Source organism: Tamandua tetradactyla, chromosome 2 (genome assembly GCF_023851605.1).
Source record: "Tamandua tetradactyla isolate mTamTet1 chromosome 2, mTamTet1.pri, whole genome shotgun sequence".
Lineage (NCBI taxonomy): Eukaryota > Metazoa > Chordata > Mammalia > Pilosa > Myrmecophagidae > Tamandua > Tamandua tetradactyla.
This window is the reverse complement of record NC_135328.1, coordinates 215,428,000-215,446,389: the sequence shown is the minus strand read 5'-3', so window position 1 is coordinate 215,446,389 and position 18,390 is coordinate 215,428,000. Positions and strand designations below refer to the sequence as shown.

The 18,390-nt window shown below is 39.4% G+C and overlaps 1 long non-coding RNA gene across 1 annotated transcript; it reads right to left on the bottom strand.

Annotated features, from left to right (window-relative positions):
* Nucleotides 1-634: 634 nt before the first annotated feature.
* LOC143674947 (uncharacterized) lies at nt 635-18,302 on the bottom strand. The gene is made up of 4 exons (XR_013171294.1): nt 18,249-18,302; nt 17,439-18,134; nt 8,755-8,865; nt 635-2,070 (listed from the first exon to the last, which is right to left on the bottom strand). It is a non-coding gene; the product is annotated as an uncharacterized LOC143674947 (long non-coding RNA).
* Between the last annotated feature and the right edge of the window lie 88 nt (nt 18,303-18,390).

Below are 18,390 nucleotides of genomic sequence, written 5' to 3'. Positions count from 1 at the left end.
TCTATCCAAACATTTTTTTTAGATCATACCAAAAGCAGTAATTCATTAAAAGGATAAATTTTGAATAGGAGCAATGAAGAGGCTCTTGGAATTGTTTGGTAATGCAATTAATGAAAGGGAGTGAATCAAAAGATTTAAATTTAAATTTCTGGCTCATTTATAGAAAGTATTGGCACCAATGAAGTAAACATAGCACGACTGCCACAGCAAAACCAAACTGTTTAATGCATGTGGTCGACTGGAAGGGTATTACTGTTTAGGCATCAGAAAGCTTGAAAGGCCCTGAAATCTTACAGTTCTGTCTCTGAAATGTCATGGAGAGATTCACGTATTTCAAAACAGTCCTAAAAATTGACATGTCCTTACCAATTATCGGTTGTGAAGCTGAAAGAAACGTTCATAGAATTATCAACAATAAAAAGTAAATTTCAACTAATTTGAATTTGAATCTCTCTAAAAAATGATGGTTATATGAAGAGACAATGAGTATGCTGCATAGAAAATTTTTAGCGAGGTAGTTAATAAAAATATTTAAAATATTATACTATTTCTCTGGATTTTGTTATTTATTTTCTTGTTATAGCTATTCACATTTGAGATTAATTTAATTTTTCTCAAAGAATTCCCACCACATTGTTTCAGTCCCCACCTACAGGCACCCCAAGTACTATCTAAAATAGCAAACTTAATATTATTATTTATTTAATCACTTATTTCTCAAAAGAAGCTGTCATTTAGCTTTCCAATTATCGGGGTGGATGATGGGACCTTTGTTTTTAGAATGCAGGCTTATTATACTGTTTAGAATAGCAAGATGAAATTATTGAGTTATTCTTTTAAAATATAGTGTTGATAACTAGTATTTTAAAATGTTTGAATTTTACTTTGAAGCTAAGTATAAAATGTAATTCGTTTCATGTTTGCTAGAAACAAAGATGTAAATATAATACATATTTCTTGGTTGCTTTCCTTACATCCATTGCCCCCCAAGATTGCTTACAAAGGGCTGCTTTTGGTCCTATGGAAGGAAGGCTCCATATCAGTCCCAGGGGTGCAAGGGTGATTCAGACTGAGTCAATTAGTGCATTGGGGCGGGGATTTGCATTTGGTCCAGGGTGATCTCAGTTCAGGATTCCAGCTGGGGATGACATAAAAAGACAACCTCTTCCCCTTGCAAGGCTTGGAGGAGGAAGCAGCCCCAGCGTGGGGGCCCTTTGAGCACTGAAGGAGGCAGGAGAGGAGAATGCAGAGCCCATCCTTCAGAAAGCCAAGAGAGAACCAAAAAAAGAAACTCGAGCCCCGCTGTTGAGCCCAGGAACAAGCCCAACCTGAAAGTCTACTTCTGGACTTGGTAGTTACATAAATTAATATATTCCCTTTTTGCTTAAGTCAGTTTGAGACAGGGTTTTCTCTTAAACGTGCCCTTATATACACACAGGGATGTATCATGAATTCCCCTTCTTTAATGTATATACATTTTGAAAAATTTTAGAGGATTTGCTTTCTGATTCTCCTGGACTCTTTTTCTCAGTTGCTAGTACTTACCCACATATTGATAATGAACTAAAAATACAGAGATGTCCTCAATATAAGGTCATGGTAAGGAGTGCAGAGACAACCAAACACACTAATGAAGCCATGCAAGCCTGAGCGTCCACCCTGCAAGTTATATTTTGTTTCTTGAACTGAGTGGTGGAGATTTGGTTGTTATATTTCTCCTCGTCCCTTACTGTTTGCTAAAAGTAAAGATGCTTCGTGCCTGAGCAATCATGCTCAAAACCCTATGATGTCTGCAGAGCAAGTATGATCGCTATTTTACAGATAAGAAAATGAGAAGTTCAGTGACTTCCCCGGAGGGTCCCAAAGTTGTGTGGTGACAGAGCTAAGCAGAACCACGGACCCTGAGCGCTCTGTTGTCCCTCTCCTTTGGATGGCCTCAGGATGTCATCCTCTCTGAGGTTCTCCAATGCTGACTGTCAGAACTTTCCATCTTAGGCCCTTGAGTTAGGCCAGACTGGAGAGTGAATAAGTACTCGAAAGCACCCATATCTTTGATGGTGAAGAACAGGTCTGGTGTAAAGAGAAAGAAAAGAAATGCCAGTATCACTTAAAGGGAAGTTGAAAAAATAGGTGATAATAACCACAAAACACTCCTATGATACTCAAAACGGGCTAGGCATTGTTCTAAGTGGTTTGCATAAATAAAGTCAATTTAATTTTCATCACAATATATGCAAGTTTCCATTCTTATACCTATTTTTAAAAAAAATATTTTTGTTAATAAAACAATATACAAACACAAACATTCTTAACATATAAACATTCCATACATGGTAAACAATCAATGGCTCACAATATCATCACATAATTGTTTATTCATCACCATGATCATTTTTTCAAACATTGTCATCACTCCAGGAAAAGAAGTAAGACAAAAAAAAGAAAAAACTCATACATACCATACCCCTCACCACTCCCTCTCATTGACAACTAGTATTTCCATTTACTTAATTTATTTTAACCTTTGTTCCCCCCATTATTTCTTATACCTGTTTTATAGATTAGGCAATTTAGGCTAACTTGCCCAAGGTCAGAAGTTAGGGGGAGTCAGAATTTGAAACAAGGCAGTTTGGCATCAGACTCTGTACTTGTAACCACTACACTCTGCTGTAGAAAAGTGCCAGGATAAATTCAGTGTGGTTAATAATTGTACCCTGGGTCAATCTAGGTGCTTCAAAAAATGTTGCACTTTTTTTGCTCACGTACATTCATTTTGTAGCCTTCCTCTCCTTATTTCTGCTATTTTGGCCACAAAAACATTGGGGATTATTTCCACAAACAATGCTTTTATTCAATTATTCATCTGTTCACTCCTTCAGTATACCCTGTGCACTTACTGTGTGCTCAAACTTGTGCTGGATGTTTGGAACCCAGGGGACACTTGGGTTCCAAACATCCTTTCTATTAAGTTACACTTTACATAGTCTAAGGGACCACAAACACAGCAGTAACGGTTCCCCTGTTTCATCATCCTGGGTCGGCTTCTGGTAGAAGAAGAGGAAGACAAGGTGAAAACACAACTTCTCATCTTTGGGTATGTGAGTTACAGTTTCTTTCCCTAGGCTTCACATGACTGCTGTCCCACTCATCTTCTAGACCAGGTCGTGACCTACAGGTCAAGATGTGCCTGAGTTGGGTTTTGACCCACCAACCAGAGGTAGAATCAACAAAATGATAAAATAATGAAAACCAGCTTTAGAAATTTTCAAGGAGCCTCTATGTTCTTTGTACTTTGTTTGGGATCTCTCAAGTTTTGGTGCCAAGAAGGACTGAGCAAAGATTTTCCCATATAACCACTACAGATGGTGGCCCTTCCATAAAACCAGCTGGAGACGCTTGTCCTTTGCAAAGACATCCCTTCTAAGAGGCAGTTCCATTAGCCACACACTTGGGGTGCACTTTGGAAAAAAAAGGAGGAGGAGGAAAATAGCATCTCAGTGTTGCTTTTAATAAAACTAATTTCTTTTTTTTAAGTTTAACAGTTTTATTGAGGCATAATTTACATACCATAAAATTCACCTATTGTAAGTGTAAGTTCATAATTTTTAGTTAATGTATACATTGTGCAACCATCCCCACAATCGGTTTCAGAGCACATCCAACACTCCCAAAAAGTTCCCTCAAGTCTGTTTGCTGACTTGTTAATTTATAATAGCCTCGTGGTGGAGTCTCAGACAGAGAAACTCAGTGGCTATATTTATCATAAATACTTTTTTATATTTGCTTTGTTTCTGCCCAGGGCAAGAATGTCTACTTTATTTCCTGAGATCATTTTAGGAGATAAATTTCCCTAATTTTCTTGCGCTCTCCATTCAAAAAGTCTTCGGTTCTCCACAATGAGAGGTTTACTTTTGATATTTACCTGATATGCTCAATAGCATCTAATTACAACTTCATGTGCAATATTTGGGGCTCTTTGCAAAATAGTCTTCTAATCAGTAACAATAAACAAGATTTTGGTTTAGGTTGAAAATCCTTTTCCCTCCATAAAAATGCTTTCTGTGATATAAGACTCACCCATCATAAAATTACAGGACACATTTTTTTTCATGATGAGACATAGATTATCTCAATACTCTGAAAAATGCTAATCTTAGTTTTGGTAATGACAAACACAGGAGATTATAATGCCAGCAGCATCTTGAACAATGAGTACCAATAGTTGGCAGGGGAGCCAATAGACTGGACCTATCCTCTTGGTATCTTGTGTCTTCTGGAGTGAACCTTGTAGGTTGCCTTCCCAACATCCATTTTTATCCTACTCCCATTTTGTCCAAGTCATATGATTAGGGTGGAACTGGTCACATCCCTAGTTCTGTGAGTGGACCCTGATTGGGTTAAATTAATCATACTTGGAATTTCCCATGTCCATAGTAATTGGCTATGGGGTAAGTATACGAACACAACTGGTCCGATCAGAGTGAAGGATTTTTATTTATTAACGATAGGAAGATTTTGTGCTCCCTCTATCCCCAGTCTCTCTTCAAGTTAGGTGTGCCAATAAAACCGTTAAGTGTCTAAAGCAGTTCAAGTTGAATTTTGTGCTACTTGTATCATAAGGTGTTCTTATGGATATGCTTTACAACAATACTGTAAAGTTTAATTACCCACATTTTACAGAATAAAGAAACTAAAGATTGGTGGCACTAAAAAATTTGCTTAAAATCTATCTGATTCTTGAGCCCATGTTATCAACCACTATCATATCCTACCTCTCCTAGCAGGTATAAGTGTGTCCATTTTCCTGCACATTGAATGATGCTGGATATTACTGCTAGAGCCAATTGTTTTGGATTGCTAAAGCTGCTAAAATGCAATATACCAGAACTAGAGTGGCTTTTTAAAAAGCAAATTGATTGCATTACAAGTTTACAGTTCTAAGGCCACGAAAATGTCCATATTCAGGCACCAACAAGAGGTTATCTTCATTCAAGAAAGGCTGATGCCATCCAGAATACCTCTGTCAGCTGGGAAGGCACCTGGCTGACATCTACCAGCCCCTTGCCCCTGGTTTCCTTTGCTTTTAGTCTCTGTTTCCTGTGGGGCTCCTCACTTGGCTTCTCCAGGGCTGGGTTTCATCTCTTGGTTTCCCTTGGCTGTTTCCAGGTTCTGGCTTGCTTAGCATCTCATGGGAAGACATGTGGCAACGTCTGCTGGGCTCTGCCTGTATCTAGGCATCTGCTCTCTCTGTCAACACTACAACCACCTCCAAACATCCGTGTCGCTGTCAGCTCTGAAGCAACCATTCTCCAAGCATCTGCATCAGAGCTTTCTCCAAAATATTTTCCCTTTTAAAGGACTCTAGTAAACTAATCAAGACCCATCTTGAATGGGTGGAGTCACAACTCCATCTAATCAAAAGACCCCACCCATAATTGGGTATGTTCACATCTCCATGGAAACAAACTGATCCAAGTTTCCCACCCTAAACAATAGGTCTGGTCCCACAAGATTGGATCAGGGTTAAAACATGGCTTTTCTAGGGTACATAATAGTTTCAAACTGGCACCCCAACAAACAAAATGTATGTTTCAAATATTAAATACAAAATTTGTACATTCTAATGAAATATATGAATGTAAATAAATAAAGAAAAAACTTGGAAAATGACAGAGGAGAAGTAGATATCCCAATATCACAAAGGAACTAAGTTACTTTCAAGTAAAAGATAAAGGGAGTGCATATTCACATGCACTGGAGAGTTAAAATTATTAATAGCAGCAGTGTTTTTTTATTGTAAAAAATAACATATATACAAAAGAGCAATAAATTTCAAAATACTGCAACAATTAGTTATAGAAAAAAATTCAGAATTTGGTATGGGTTATAGTTCCACAATTTTAGGTTTTTCCTTATAGCTGCACCAAGACACTGGAAACTAAAATATCATATGATTCAGCAGTCATACTCATTTGTTAAAGCCTATCTTCTCTATTACAACTCTACCTTCTCCTTTGATCTTTCTCCCAATCTTTAGGGGTATTTGGGCTATGCCCATTCTAACTTTTTCATGTTGGAAACGGTGTTGGTAATATGGGATAGGGGGTGGAACTAGTTGATGTTCTGGAGAGGCTGGCCCTTCTGGGTTTCAGGACTTATCTGGCCTAGGAACACATCTGGAGGCTATAGGTTTCTGGAAAGTATTCATAGTGCGTGGAACCTCAGATAGAGCCCTAGGTGTTCTTTAGGGTTGGCAGGAATGGTTTGGGTTGGGAGCAGCACTGTTATTGTATTGCCCAAATCTGGAAACAGTTCATCAAGAATAGAATGGATATATAAAGTGTGGCCAAGTCATACAATGGAAATCTTAATGGCAATGAACATGAATCAACCTAGCAAGTTAAATCAACAACATGGACTAATCTTATAATGTTGAACAACAAAAAAAGAAGATATAAGATAACACATACAGTATAACTTCATTTATATTTTATTAAAAATAGGCAAAACCTAAACTACATTGTTTGGGAATGTACATATAGGTGGTAGAATTATAAAAAAGCAAAGAAACTATCATCATGAAAGTCAGGTTAATGACCCCTCGAAATATAAGGGAAAGGGTTGTGATTGGAGGGTGTGCTGGGTTAAAAGGAAGTATGCCCCTAGAAAAGTCATGTTTTGGTCAAAATTCCATTTCATAAGGGTAGAATGGTCTCTGTTCAATATGTATGTTTGAAACTGTGATCGGATCATCTCCCTGGATGATGTGATTTAGTCAAGAATGGTTGTTAAACTGGACTAGGGGACGACATGTCTCCACCCATTTGGGTGGGTCTTGATTGGTTGATTGGAGTCCTATAAAACAGGAAATATTTTGGAGAATGAGGGATTCAGAGAGAGCAGCACACGAAGTAGAGAGTCCACCAGCCAGTGACCTTTGGAAATGAAGAAGGAAAACGCCTCCCGGGGAGCTTCATGAAACCGGAAGCCAGGAGAGAAAGCTAGCAGATGATGCCTTGTTCGCCATGTGCCCTTCCAGCTGAGAGAGAAGCCCCGACTGTGTTCACCATGTGCCTCTAACTTGAGAGAGAAACCCTGAACTTCATCGACCTTCTTGAACCAAGGTATCTTTCCCTGGATGACTTTGGTTGGACATTTCTATAGACTTGTTGTAATTGGGACATTTTCTCAGCCTTAGAACTGTAAACTAACAACTCATTAAATTACCCCTTTTAAAAGCCATTCCGTTTCTGGTATATTGCATTCTGGCAGTGGGGTCATGGGGTCTGGCAAGGCAGTTTCCCTGACCAGGGTGGGATCACACAAGTGTTTACTTTATGACTACTTATTAAATTGGCCTTAAAGTTTATGTACATTTTTGTATGTGTGTTGTATGTCACGAACTTTTTTTGAAGAGAGAAAAGAATATCCCTAGAGAAAAAGGAAGGATTTACAACCTTCTGTCATTGTTTTCTCTGCTATTTTACTGGTCATGCAATTTTTCAGAAACACAGGCACTCTCTCTGTAATTAAGCCTGGTGAGGAGAAATGTACTAGAACGTCATTTTAGAAACTTCTTTCTCTGAGTTATGTAAGCTGGAACCACCTTCTGGACCCTCATTTTAAGTGTTTGCCAGCCACTGGCATAATAAAATGTGTGCCATATATGTACCAATGAAAATAAAGATTCAAGTAAAATATAAGTAAATATTTTTATATCTCCTGATACATAGATAGAATATCGATGTAAAACTTGTGACTTTTAACGGTGGCCTAAAATAGAAAAGTGGTTTATGTTTTACAATTTGCCTGATTGATTTGCCCTCTTTTATAAGTCTCTAATTGACACTGATAACACACACACACACACACACACACACACACATACCACTGGAAGTTAGGGGAGGCAGGAAGATGCTCTTTCTTCTCAAATCAAATGTATAACCTTATAAAATAAAATAAATTATATATTTCTTGGAGGCTTTCTCTCGTGCCTGCTGTGATATTAGCCGTTTCACAGTTGAAGCTACTGGAAATATTAAGAGGGAGGAAGCCAGAGGAAAGGGGTAATGTGCCACTTTGAAAGGATTTATGTACCCTAGAAAAGCCATGTTTTAATTCTAATCAATTTTGTGGGAGCAACAGTTTCTTCGAATCCCTACTCAACACTATAGGTTGGAAACTTGATTAGGTCATCTCCACAGAGATGTGACTCAATCAATCGTGGGCATTAACCCTGATTAGATGGAGACATGTCGCCACCCAATCTAAGGGTCTTGATTAGTTACTGGGATCCTATAAAAGAGGAGAAATTTTTGGAGAGAATGCCTTTTAAGAGCAACAAGAAAGCCACAGCAGAGTCAAGCAGAGCCATGAGGCTAACAGAACCACAGAGCCCACCAGCCAGGGACCTTGGAGATGAAGGAAAATGTCTCTGAGGGACCTTCATGAAGCAAGAGGCCTGAAGAGGAAGCTAGCAGATAATGCCGTGTTCGCCATGTGCCTTTCCACTTGAGAGAGAAATCCTGAACTTCATTGGCCTTCTTAACCAAGGTATCTTTCCCTGGATGCCTTAGATTGGACATTTCTAGAGACTTGCTTTAACTGGGACATTTTCATGGCCTTAGAAGTGTAAACTGGTAACTTATTACATTCCCCTTTTTAAAAGCCATTCCATTTCTAGGTGTATTGCATTCCGGCAGCTAGCAAACTAGAATAGGTAGATAGTACTTTTTTGTTTCTGATGCTATTTACCTTGCCTCTCTTCTAAGACCCCAGAATCAGATTTGTTCAATTTGTTCATCATGACGTGGTTACCTTCTACCTCTTCTTTTCTTACTTCTGCTGATATTTTACAAATTTTTCCTAAGAGTAAACAGAGAACAAGGGAGATGACTTAAAATGAAAATACAGCCAAGAGGTAAAGTTTCCTTAAGATAATACTTTTCTGTTTAATTTAATAAAGAAAATAGACAACAAGTTGGTGAATGGTCTGCATATTTATAAATATACTAAGCCTTATTTTTATAAAATTCAATTATTCATTAGGTTTAGAATATTAAACAAAGCATTCCTAACATTCAATTTTTTTTGGTGTGGGCAGGCGCCGGGAATCAAACCCAGGTCTTTGGCATAGCAGGCAAGAACTCTGCTTGCTGAGCCACCGTGGCCCCCTAACGTTCAATTTTAAGTATAATATTAATAGAACAAATTGTTAGCAAAAAGAGGTGAAGTTAGCTCAAATGTTTAGAAGATATAATAGAATGTTATCACAAATGTGGCAAAATGTTAAAAGTTGGCAAATCTGGATGAATACCTAAGTGGGGTATATTGGAGTTATTTCTATTGTTTTTGTGTTGTTTTTGCAACTTCCCTGTAAGTTTGAAATTTTTTCAAAATAAAAAGTTGGAAAAAAGAAAAAAACAGAAATAGTTCATTGTAAAATGAAAACAAGCTCAAATGTTCCTGCTTTTCAGGGAATTATGAAAATTAATCATCAAAATTGTAACTCATGTCAAAATCTGAAATATGTTCTACAACTAATTGTGGTGCTGCGCTTTGAAATTTATAGTTTTTTTGTATATATGGGTTTTTTTCACAAAAAAGAAGGAAAAAAAATTCGATTGTGATGATAAAAAAATATTTAAGCCCTCTAGCCTCCTATATTCTGGAGCAGCTAGAAGGAAAAATATGAGATGATCATATGGTAGCCCATGACAAACTCTAGGATCTGTCCTGTAACAACGTGTTGAAGAGTGCTTTGAAAACTATTGTTTTTTTATTTCTTTATATATATGTTATACTATACAATTAAAAAAGTTAAAAATAAAAAAAGAATTATCAGGTTTTAAAATGTGGGAAAATATTGAAATGTGTTGAAGTCATTGTACGGAAGACTGTTGATTAGATTTCCATCAGAAACCTGTCTGCTCCAGTTAATCAGTGGTTATGTCCTTCAAACCAGAAGTAATCATCTCTTCTTCTGGACTCCTCTGAGCTTCCTCTGAACTTCCTTTAAGGCATTTATCACTTTCTACCCTGTGTTATGGTTCTGCATGTGCTTTACCTTCATTGTAAGCACCTTACAGGCAGAGTAATATCTAGCATGTCTTAATTCGTCATTTCATCTTTGTATCTTGCACACTGCCTTACCCACTATAGGTATTCAATAAGTGGTTACCGCATGCAAGAAGAAATGAGCGATTGGGCTAGCAGGACTGGTTTTACCTCTTGGCTTTGGCAACCACATCTGTTTAGAGCATCAGAAAAAGCCCCAGTTATTAGGTATTACCATATAGTCCTGTGGACATAAAATCCTACTCCAGGCAAGAGGGATTCTGAGTCCTAGGCCCAAGTGTCAGAATAGACAAATTTCAAATAGTTGACATTTAGAGCCTTTAAGTCAATCCCTGGTGACCCCTGTGCTCATAGTGAGAAACTACGCATCGCTGCCAACAAGGCCTCTTAAAGCAGGAGGCATTCCTTGGAGGGCACACTGCATCCCTATATGCAAGAAGAAAGTGAAAGTCTTGATAATTACTAACATGAAATCCATAGTATGATCTAGTCCACAAAGGCTTTATGTAAGAACAACACTTTTTCTTTCAAGAGGAACTATACTTTTCTGATTAATAAGAGAACGCCATAGCTCTTAGAAGGTAAAGGATTCAAAGAAGACACACCATTAGTACATGGGAACTAACAGGGCTGTGGTCATTCATTTCTTCAATTTTCTTTCTCCCTCCAGCTACGGTCCCATCTCTTCTGTACCACAAGACTTGAGAGAGTTGTCTGAGTAGTTTTTCTTAAGCACACTTTAAGTTTCTACCCCCATCACTACACCAAAACTGCCCACAACCAAGGAACTACTTGTTGCTAAATTTAATGGGTGAGTCTCAGTCTTTATCTTACATGATTTAATAGCACCATCAAACACTTGGCTCACTTGATTTACCTGATTCCATAATCTCCTGGTTTCCTCCTACTTTAAAGCCAATCCTTCTCAATCTCCTTGGCTGGTTCCTCCACAGTCCCGTCTCTTAATGCTGAAGGGCCCATGGCTCAGTCCAGACACCTCTTCTCTTGCTTTTGGTGATCTCATCCACAAATTTCACTACACATCAAAAAGGCCCAATTTATTTCTCTAGTGTAGACCTCTCTCTGAAACTCCAGATCCAAATAAGTAACAGTCTACTTGACATTGTTACTTTGATTAATATGTCCAAAACTAAACTGCTTATGTTCCCCTCAAAATCTATTCTGCCTAAGTCCTCTGGAGCCCAATGAATGACAATTTCATCCTTCTATAAATAGGTTGTGTCATCCTTTATGTCTCTATTCTTTATTTACACACCACTCTCAAATTCTGTTAGCTCTCCCCTCAAAATATATCCCAAATCCACCCACTTCTAATCTCCATTGGTTGAGTTGTATGGATTATTGCACTATTCTAGTTTGCTAGCTGCCGAATGCAATATATCAGAAACAGAATGCCTTTTAAAACGGGGAATTTAATAAGTTGCTAGTTTATATTTCTAAGGCCAAGAAAATGTCCCAATGAAAACAAGTCTATAGAAATGTCCAAACAAAGGTGTCCATCCAGGGAAAGATACCTTGATTCAAGAAGGCCGATGAAGTTCAGGGTTTCTTTCTCAAGTGAGAAGGCACATGGTGAACACAGTTAGGGCTTCTCTCTCGGCTGGAAGGGCACATGCAGAACACGGTGTCATCTGCTAGCTTTCTCTCCTGGCTTCCCGTTTCATAAAGCTCTCCAGGGGGCGTTTTCCTTCTTCATCTCCAAAGGTCGCTGGCTCGTGGACTCTCTGCTTCATGGTGCTGCAGCATTCTCTTCTCTCTCTGAATCTCTTTGATTCTCCAAAATGTTTCCTTTTTTATAGGACTCCAGAAACTTATCAAGACCCACCCAAATGGGTGGAGACATGTCATCACCTAATCCAGTTTAACAACCACTCTTGATTAAATCATATCTCCGGGGAGATGATCTGATTAGTTTCAAACATACAATATTGAATAGGGATCATTCTGCCTTTATGAAATGGGATTTAGATCAAAACATGGCTTTTCTAGGGGGCATATATCCTTTCAAACCAGCACATGCCCCTTTCCCCTAATTGGTCTCCCGGCATCTACTCTTGCTCCCCTACAATCTATTTTCCACATAGCAGTAAGAACTATCCTTTTAAAACAAAAGGGAGATCATGTCACTCTTCTACTCAAAACTCTCCAACAGCTCTCATCTTAGAGTGAAAAGTCATAAACTTCATCTTGTACTTCTTTCCCTAATGCTCATTCTGCTTCAGCCACACTGGCCACCTCCTTGGCCAACTCTCTGCTTAGAGTCTCTGAGCCTTCTAGTCCCTCTGCCTCTGACACTCTTTCTGGCTCACTTCTTCATTCCCTTCAGGTCTTTCTTCAAATATTACTCAGTAAAGTCTCCTCTTAACACCCTTTATGAAATAACCTCCATCTCTAGCATTATGCACATTCCAGGCTGTATTTTTCTCAAAAGCACGTATCCTACTTTAATGGAGTGCAATATACTTAACTATTCTGCTAATTGTATGTTTCCCCAGTAGGACGTAGGCTCCATGAGGGCAGGGACTTTCGTTTTCTCCCATCCTTTTTTTTTTTTTTTTTTTTTACTGTTCTACTTCTGTGCCTAGCCAGTACTCAGTAAATATTTGTTGAATAGTCTTCACTTTTTGGTACTGAGGTTTCAGCAATAAACAAGATACACCAGGCCTCTGTCCTCAAAGAATTTACATTCTCAAGGCAGCCCAAAGGCAATAAATCAACGAGTGAAATTCTTTCCAATCTTCATAAGTGCTAAGAAATAACTAAACAGGAGACATGTTAAAAGGAGGTGACTTTAGAGAGAGTAGTCAAGGAAGACTAAGTCTCTGCTAGTAGGTAAACGCCGTGAGCATATGGACCTTGGCTATCATGAGATATCCTGGTGTGGGTGCTCTCAATTTGGAACCTGTTGAGAAATAGGACCAAAGAGATGGACAAGTGGAGATTAAAAAAAGAAAAAAATCAGCTTTATTACTACTGAGCTAATGCTTTATTCCTGAATTAGAAACACATACCCAGCTAGTTGGTGATACAGTTGGACAACCACAAGCCTCCCATAGGGACAGAACCTGCCCCTCCTAGTTTGCTTTTGCAAAGAGAGCACACCAAAATTTCTACTCTGAAGGCATGCAGGCAGGCAAGGGATCAGAAGGAGAAAAGTCAGACCACATACTGAGTCTATGATACTCAGTTTCAAAATCAACAACCATATAAATTCATTCCTCCTACCCAGGGAAAGAGTGAATGAGCTGGTAGAGTGGAGCCAGAAGTGGTAGAAAAATTCTCTCTCCTCTCTGGAAATATAAGGATTAGGGCATAAGTGTTTTCCCCTGATGTGTTGTGGGAGCATGAAAATGAGCCACTCAGCTCTCTTGCTGAGGGGAGCATAGTTGGCTGAGGACTCCAACTGTTACTCCTCTGGATCCAAGACCGTGTTGTGAGGTTTGCTTCCCACTGGCTACACCCACACATGAAGTGCAGTACAACCTGAAGCCTGTTCCTGAAAGATCTGGGACCCCCCTACAGGCACCTTTGGCTTGAAGATGCCCATCAGCTCGGTTGAAACTTTCTCAGAATGGCTCTGTGAGAGACTCTTTCTATTCAACCCTCTTTCCTTCCCTCTTTCCTTTCACTGGTATCACACATGCATCATGGCTTGAAGGCTCTCTGAACCTTTTCCTATTCCCTCCTTTTTATCCTTCAGGCATTTCCCCCAATAAATCTCTTGCATGTCTATCTTGTCGCTTCCTGGAGGACACAAACAAACATACAGGTCATATCCTAAGCACCTAGAACAGCACCAGGATGTTCAACTGTTAAATGAATTAATGTGTGAATGCAGAGGTGATATTTGAGCTAAGTCCTGAAGAATGAGAAGGAACCAGCCATGCAAAGAGACAAGGGAATTTTGAGGCAAAGGAGACAGCAAGTGCCAAGGCCTCGAGAAAGGAAGGAGCTTGGCTCTCAGAGGAGTTGGAAAGACGAGAATAATAGGCTCATGATTATTTGGATTATGACGGATTGTACTTTGCTGCATGAGGGAAAGGAGGAATCAAAGATGATTCTGAGGATTTTGCCTTCGAGGGGGACACATTTGTGGAGGCAAATGTCTATTAGGCAGTCCAGTGCAAACATCAATTAGGTAGCTGTACACATAACTTTGGAACTCAGGAAATAGATGTAGACTAGAGATAGATAGCAATCAGCAACTATCCATGCTCTATAGAGCCATGGGACTGTGTTCTAGTTTGCTAGCTGCCGGAACGCAATACATCAGAAATGGAATGGCTTTTTAAAAGGAGAATTTAATAGGTTGCTAGTTTACAGTTCTCAGGCTGAGAAAATGTCCCAGTTAAAGCAAGTCTATAGAAATGTCCAAACAAATGTATCCAGGGAAAGATATCTTGGTTCAAGAAGGCCGATGAAGTTCAGGGTTTCTCTCTCAAGTGGAAAGGCACATGCCAACACAGTCAGAGTTTCTCTCTGATCTGGAAAGGCACACGGTGAACATGGCATCATCTATTAGCTTGTTCTCTTGGCTCCCTGTTTCATGAAGCTCCAGGGGAGGCGTTTCCTTTTGTCATCTCCAAAGGTGGCTGGCTAGTGAACTCTCTGCTTCTCGTGGCTATGTCGTTCTTCTCTGGCTCTCTCTGAATCTCTCATTCTCCAAAATGTTTCCTCTTTTATAGGACTTCAGAAACTAATCAAGACCCAGCTGAATGGGTGGAGACATGTCATCTCCTAATCCAGTTTAACGACTGCTCTAGATTACATCACACCTCCAGGGAGATGATCTAATTACAGCTTCAAACATTCAATGCTGAATAGGGATTAGAAGAAATGGCTGCCGTTACAAAATGGGATTAGGATTAAATCATGGTTTTTCTAGGGTACATACATCATTTCAAACCACCACAGACTGGATGAGACTGTCTAGGGAAGGATTGTTTATAGAAGAGGCTCAACATGGAGCAGTATGGCACTGGGTGAAGGAGACAGCAAATTAACCTGAGAAAGAGCCTACTATGAGGCTACCAGAAAACCAGGATAGGGGACTCATGGAAGCCAATGCAGGAGAAAGTGTTTTAAGAGTGCTCAACTATACTAAATGTTGCTGAGAAGGCCAGTAAGAATTGGACAAGGAGGTGATCTTGATGAGAGAATGTTTTAGAATGGTAAAACAGAGGCTAGATTGGGGTGGAATAAGGAGTAAGGAAGGGAGTGGAATTAATATGCACAAACAACTCTTCTGAGAAAATTTTCAAGGGAAACAAAGGGAGTAATCTGAGAGGTCCAGGTTGGGTTTTAAAGGTAGTGTTCCCAGGACAGGTGTGTACCCAGCAGAGAAGAAGAAGAGAAGAAGATAAATGCTGGACCAAAATCCTTAAGAAAGTGAGAAGAAAAGGAATCCAGAGTGCAGGTATAGGCGTTGGCTTTTGATGGCAGCAGGAAAACGGAACACACTTATATATTTGGGTAGCTTTGTAGATCTAAAGGAAGATGAGCCACCAGGAAGACATATTTTGATCCAGTGAGTGCTCTATGTTTTGGCACTTGAATAAAAGCTATCATAAAATATTATAAGTTCTACAATTCACTTTCACCAAATGTTTTTTAATTGAGTAAAAGGCTAATTTTTTTAAAGAAGAAAATTCCCTTTTAAAATAAAATCTGCTCAACGCATACCTTTATTTTCAGTCTCATATTTCAATTTGCACTTTCTTCATCTGTTACCAGTACTAAAAAGTATTTTTGGTCACATTCAAGTGATTTTAGAATTATTTTGCCTGAGGCGCTGATGCCTGGTAGTTCCCAAGGGAGGCAGATAGAGTATTTTGTTGCTCCAGAGGGATTATGTAATGCTCAATTGGAAGAAATTGAGGAAAGTGATGAAAATATGGGCTAAGTATCAGGAACAACTCCACGACACTGTTATTTATGATAGTTTGGGAACACCTCCCCAAAGGGAAGTAGTAGAAACTCCATCGCTTCAATAGACTAAAACACAAGAGTAAAGGGCACTAAAAATGTATTAAATCGATGATGCCTGTGAAAAGCCCCTGGTAAGTATATTATGTAGCCAAAGAGAACTTATCTCTAATTTTTGTGATTCTACAAAACTACCTTTATTTGAAGAAAGAGCACATTAGAGGTGAAGGGAAAAAAAGGGGAAGGGGGAGTGGCATTCTCTTGTAATTGGTAAAAGCATCCCCATATTTCTTAGCCTTAAAATAAAGAAACATCTTTAAAAATCAATTCTATGCTATGTCAGAGATTAGAAGAAGTTAAACCATTGATAAAATTAGATAGAACATTACATTTATGGTGAATAAAATACTATAGCATAATAATCTTCACAATATGATTACTTAACAAATAAATTTTCAATCATGAATTTATCCTGCATTTTTAAAATACCTGCTATGTGCTAGATAGTGTTATCAGGAACTTGTAATACATATGCAGAGATATTTGTGTGAAAGGGAAAGACATCAGGAGAATCAAGATTTCTAACCATTTTCTTACTTGATTTGGGGAAGGTCATTTAACTTCAATGAGTTCACTTTCACCAACCACAAAATGGGAAGGATGCATTCTTATGTTTGCAGACTGAGCATTTGTTTCTAAAAGTCTATTGTAGTATAATTTGCATACAATAAACTGAACACATTTAAAGCATACAATTTGATAAATTTTGATATATGTATATACCAATGATTCTATGCCCACAATCATGATAACAAACGTATCTATCACTCCCAAAGGTTCCTTGTTCCCAGTTCTCCTAAAGGTTAAACAGTTACCATATGACCCACTAATTCCACTCTAGGGATATACTCAAGAGAAATGGAAACATGCCCACCCCAAAACCTGAACAGAATGTTCACAGTAGCATTTTCCACAATAGCCAAAGGATGGAACTGTCCACTAACGGATGAATGGATAAACAAAATGTAGCATAACCATACCCAAAATACAATGGAGTATTATTCGACCATAAAAAGGAATGAGGTACTGCTATATGCTATAACACAGAAGACCTGGAAAACATGATACTAAGTGGAAGAAGTCAGACACAAATGGCCATATAATGTATGATTCCAGTTACATGCAATGTACTGAAAAGGCAAATTCATAGAGACAGAAAGTAAATTTACCTGTTTGCTGGGGCTGAGTGGAGAGGGGAAATGGGGAATATACCACACATGAGTTTGGGGGTTCTTTCGGGGGTGATGAAATGTTCGAAATTTAGATTGTGGTGACTGCCACACAACTCTCTGAATGTACTAAAATAATTGAATTGTACATCTTAAAGGGTGAATGGTACGATAAATGAATTATACCTCAATAGTGATAGAAGAAAGTGAATCTATTCACATTGATGTCATCAGTAGGCCAAATTCTCCCTTACCCAGGACTCCTTTCCTGAAGAATAGATAATACACAAAGCCGTTATTGGTCTAATTTCACTCACAAATTCCTTACATATCTAGGAGCCAGGTAACTATTTTTAACCTCGTAGCAAAGATATTGTCTCTCTTCTAATCCTGGAATGCAATCTCAAAGGTTATAACTCTGTAAACACGGTATATTCTTGGTATGCGGGGAAATCTGGAACTCAATGATACTGTTACTTTGAGCGTTCAACTTAGATTTGGATATTAGAAAACATTTGTATTTCTGTCCAGGTGAGGCTGGTTTCCCTCCATTGATTCCGAACGTCTTCTTTGTACGTCTGTGCGCCCTTCAAAGTTCTGGGGTTTCTCATCCATTCATACGTTCATATTTCAGCATCTCTTTTGTACACACTTAAAAAACCCCCAGAAACTCTCAAAGCCAAGTCAAATCCAAGGAATCGAAGTTCTGTGTGTGACAGAGTTTCCTTCCAAACGGGCTTTCTTCGAGGCGGTGGAAAAGTGTTAGAGAGTTTTCGGAACATGAACAGCCAAACGCTCTCCCCAGAAGGGAGACGTTTTCGTTGACTTCGAGCGCAGCGGCGGGGAGGTGAGGCGTCCGTGGCTCTGACGACTCCCAGGTCACTAAAAGGCAAAAGTGGGAAACGACAAAGACGCCACGAGCCGACGAGGCCTGGGTACCAGCCTAGCCAGCCGCGGATCCCGGGTCTCCCACCTCGCGCCCGCAGGGGAACCTACCTGGCTCCCGCCCGCCGCGCCCGCCCACTCTGCGCGGTTGCCATGGCACCCGCTCGCCCCGCCCCCCGCCGCGCGCCCGCGCGCCCGCCCGCCTGTCCGCAGCCTCTTTCACCCCTCCCCCCTCGGGCTGGGGAGGGGGCAC